The sequence below is a fragment of the Arachis hypogaea genome, chromosome 13 (assembly GCF_003086295.3).
Source record: "Arachis hypogaea cultivar Tifrunner chromosome 13, arahy.Tifrunner.gnm2.J5K5, whole genome shotgun sequence".
Lineage (NCBI taxonomy): Eukaryota > Viridiplantae > Streptophyta > Magnoliopsida > Fabales > Fabaceae > Arachis > Arachis hypogaea.
The window spans coordinates 50,671,548-50,676,373 of NC_092048.1; the positions used below are offsets into that span (position 1 = coordinate 50,671,548).

General features: G+C 34.5%; 1 non-coding gene across 1 annotated transcript; it reads left to right on the top strand.

Moving 5' to 3' along the window:
• The first annotated feature begins 208 nt into the window (after window positions 1-208).
• Window positions 209-316, top strand: LOC112739227 (small nucleolar RNA R71). The gene has a single exon (XR_003170164.1). It is a non-coding gene; the product is annotated as a small nucleolar RNA R71 (small nucleolar RNA).
• Window positions 317-4,826: the final 4,510 nt, after the last annotated feature.

The following is a 4,826-nucleotide window of genomic DNA, read 5'->3' on the forward strand; positions in this document are numbered from 1 at the left end:
GAACTCCCTTCTTCTGAGGCGTCCCATTACTCACAGGATTCCTCTCAGAAGTGTACATGAACTGGTTATTAGCAACCATGTCAATAAGTTCTTGAGCTTCTGCAGGCGTTTTCTTTAGGTGAATGGATCCACCTGCAGAAGTATCCAATGACATCTTAGCTAATTCAGACAGACCATCATAGAATATATCCAGGATGGTCCATTCTGAAAGCATGTCAGAAGGACACTTTTTGGTTAGTTGCTTGTATCTCTCCCAAGCTTCATAGAGGGATTCACCTTCATTTTGTCTGAAGGTTTGAACATCCACTCTAAGCTTACTCATCTTTTGAGGAGGAAAGAACTTGGCTAAGAAAGCCGTGACCAGCGTATCCCAAGAGTTCAGGCTATCCTTGGGTTGAGAGTCCAACCACACTCTAGCTCTGTCTCTTACAGCAAATGGGAAAAGCATGAGCCTGTAGACTTTAGGATCTACTCCATTAGTCTTAATAGTATCACAGATCTACAAGAATTCAGTTAAGAACTGAAAAGGATCTTCAGATGGAAGTCCATGAAATTTGCAGTTTTGTTGCATCAGAGAAACTAATTGAGGTTTCAGCTCAAAACTGTTTGCTCCAATGGTAGGGATGGAGATGCTTCTTCCATGTAAATTGGAATTAGGTGCAGTAAAGTCACCAAGTATCCTCCTTGCATTATTATTATTTTCGGCTGCCATCTCCTCTTCCTGTTCAAAAATTTCTGTAAGGTTATCTCTGGATTGTTGTATTTTAGCTTCTCTTAGTTTCCTCTTCAAAGTCCTTTCAGGATCAGGGTCTGCTTCAACAATAATGTTCTTGTCCTTGCTCCTGCTCATATGAAAAAGAGGGAACAGAAAAATAATAATAATAGGGATCCTTTTTACCCAGGTATAGAGGTTCCCCTGTGTGAGTAGAAGAAGAAAAGAATGTAATGTAAAGAAGGGAAGAAGAGAAAATTCGAACACAGATGGAAGAGGGGGTTCGAATTTGGGTGAGATGAAGTGTTAGTAGATGAATAAATAAATAGAAGGAGATGAGAGAGAAGGATTTTCGAAAATTATTTTTGAAAAATGGTTAGTGATTTTCGAAAATTAAAAGAAGAAATAAATTAAAATTAAAATTTGAAACAATTAGTTAATTAAAAAGAATTTTTGAAAAAGAGGGAGGGATTTTCGAAAATTAGAGAGGGATAGTTAGTTAGGTAGTTTTGAAAGAGATGAGAAACAAACAAAAAGTTAGTTAGTTAGTTGAAACAAATTTGAAAATCAATTTTGAAAAGATAAGAAGATAAGAAGTTAGAAAAGATATTTTTAAAATCAAATTTTTGAAAAAGATATGTTTTAAAAAGATATGATTTTGAAAAAGATAGGATAAAATGATATTTTTGAAAAGATATGATTGAAATTAGTTTTGAAAAAAGATTTGATTTTTAAAATCACAATTAATGACTTGATTCACAAGAAATCACAAGATATGATTCTAGAACTTAAAGTTTGAATCTTTCTTAACAAGTAGGTAACAAACTTGAAATTTTTGAATCAAAACATTAATTGTTGATAATATTTTCGAAAATTATGAGATAAAATTAAGAAAAAGATTTTTGAAAAATATTTTTATAATTTTCGAAAATAAATAAGAAAAATGAAAAAGATTTGATTTTTGAAAAAGATTTTTGAAAAAGATAGATTTTTAAATTGAAAATTTGATTTGACTCATAAGAAACAACTAATTTTTAAAAAGTTTTGAAAAAGTCAACTCAAATTTTCGAAAATTTATGAGTGAAAAAGGGAAAGATATTTTTTTTGAATTTTTAATGATGAAAGAGAAAAACATGAAAATGATGCAATGCATGAGAATTTTGGATCAAAACATGTGATGCATGCAAGAACACTATGAATGTCAAGATGAACACCAAGAACACTTTGAAGATCATGATGAACATCAAGAACATATTTTTGAAAATTTTTATATGCAAAGAAAACATGCAAGACACCAAACTAAAAAATTTTTCATGTATAGACACTATGAATGCAAGAATGCATATGAAAAACAAGAAAAGACACAAAACAAGAAAATATGAAGATCAAACAAGAAGACTGGCCAAGAACAACTTGAAGATCATGAAGAACACTATGAATGCATGAATTTTTGAAAAAATGCAAAGAATTTTTAGAAAAAATGCAATTGACACCAAACTTGAAATTGACTCAAGACTCAAACAAGAAACACAAAATATTTTTTTGATTTTTATGATTTTATGATTTTTTTTGGATTTTTCGAAAATTATTTGAAAAAAAGAGAAAAAAGAATTCCAAAATCCTTGAGAAGAATTCCAGGAATCTTTCAATATTAGCCCAAAGCTCCAATCAAAGGGTTGGACATGGCTTAATAGCTAGCCAAGCTTCAGCAGTACAAGCGATTCCCTAACATGTGGAGGCCTCAGTCCAAAAGAATTTAGACATGGCTCTACAGCCAGCCAGGCTTCAACATGCTTCATGAAACTCTAGAATTCATTCTTAAAAATTCTGAAGAATAATATATTTTTGAAAAGATTTATATTTTTGTAAAATTTGTTGTTCGTTCTCTCCCTGGCAATGGCGCCAACAAGTGGTGCACAATACCATGGTCCAAACATAACTTCACAACTTCGCACAACTAACCAGCAAGTGCACTGGGTCGTCCAAGTAATAAACCTTACGTGAGTAAGGGTCGATCCCACAGAGATTGTTGGTATGAAGCAAGCTATGGTCATCTTGTTAATCTCAGTAAGGCGGATATCAAATGGTTATGGAGTTTTCGAAAATAAATAATAAATAAATAGAAAATAAAGATAGAAACACTTATGTAATTCATTGGTGGGAATTTCAGATAAGCGTATAGAGATACTTTCGTTCTTCTGAACTTCTGCTTTCCTGCTGTCTTCATCCAATCAGTCCTACTCCTTTCCATGGCAAGCTTTCTGTAAGGGCATCACCGTTGTCAATGGCTACATCCCATCCTCTCTGTGAAAATGGTCCAAATGCTCTGTCACGGCACGGCTAATCATCTGGAGGTTCTCGATCATACTGGAATAGGATTCACCCTCCTTTTGCGTCTGTCACTACGCCCAGCACTCGCGAGTTTGAAGTTCGTCACAGCCATCCCTTCCTAGATCCTTCTCGGAATACCACAGACAAGGTTTAGACTTTTCGGATCTCAGGAATCGCCATCCATGGGTTCTAACTTATACCACGAAGATACTAATAACTCGGACTCGGTCTCCTGTATTAGATATCTAAGAGATACTCATTCTAGCTTGTTTGCATGTAGAACGGAAGTGTTTGTCAGGCACGCGTTCATGAGTGAGAATGATGATGAGCGTCACATAATCATCACATTCATCATGTTCTTGGGCACGAATGGATATTTTAGAAGCGGAATAATTTGAATTGAATATAAAACAGTAGTACTTTGCATTAATTCATGAGGAACAGCAGAGCTCCACACCTTAATCTATGGAGTGCAAAAACTCTACCGTTGAAAAATACATAAGTGAAAGGTTCAGGCATGGCCGAATGGCCAGCCCCCATGATCTAAGAACTAGACGTCCCAAGATGTCTAATACAATAGTAAAAAGTCCTATTTATACTAAACTAGTTACTAGGGTTTACAGAAGTTAGTAATTGATGCATAAATCCACTTCCGGGGCCCACTTGGTGTGTTCTTGAGCTGAGCTTGAAGTTTACACATGTAGAGGTCATTCTTGGAGTTGAACGCCAGTTTGTAACGTGTTTCTGGCGTTCAACTCTGGTTTGTGACGTGTTTCTGGCGTTTAACTCCAGACTGCAGCATAGAACTGGCGTTCAACTCCCCTTTGCATCATCTAAACTCGGCCAAAGTATGGACTATTATATATTGCTGGAAATCCCTGGATATCTACTTTCCAACGCAATTAGAAGCGCGCCATTTTGAGTTTTGTAGCTCCAGAAAATCCACTTTGAGTGCAAAGAGGTCAGAATCCAACAGCATCAGCAGTCCTTCTTCTACCTCTGAATCTGATTTTTGCTCAAGTCCCTCAATTTCAGCCAGAAAATACCTGAAATCACAGAAAAATACACAAACTCATAGTAAAGTCCAGAAATATGAATTTAACATAAAAACTAATGAAAACATCCCTAAAAGTAACTAGATCCTACTAAAAACATACTAAAAACAATGCCAAAAAGCGTATAAATTATCCGCTCATCAACCCAGTATAAAGGTGTTTTAAATTGAGATTAATAACAACTCAAGGAAATGTCTCGTTGTATTGTATCCGACAGTTTAATCTTTTCAGCTATAATTTTACTAAACAGATTTTGTTGGGGTCCTGTGTGGATTGAAAAGGAAAACGGATGTTGAGTGTAATAAAAAGATATTGAAAGTTATCATCCTTGAAGTTTTTGTTGATGGGTATCCATTGCCTTTCTGTTTTTCATCCTTTTTTTAAATTATGTTATGCCTATTTTCATGTTTTTTATTACTGTTGAATTATTCTATTGTTGTCGCTCCTTTCTTATAATCATTACCCAGGAAAAAAATCCCCTGCAATCTTGTTGGTGACTGTTCTGCTCTTATAGACATCAATAGTTTGAAAAAGTATCAGAGACCACCCGTTCTTATTTTGCAATCTTTCAAGATCAAAGTCAATGGAGGTGAAAAGTTGTCCATGTTGCACACATGTCTTAGTTTGATTTGTTTATATATTTTTGTTTACCAATGAATTATTTCTTTATGAATTAATTTCTTCTTATTGTCTTCTGTGATTTGTAGATAAAGTCAGTCTCCAAAATG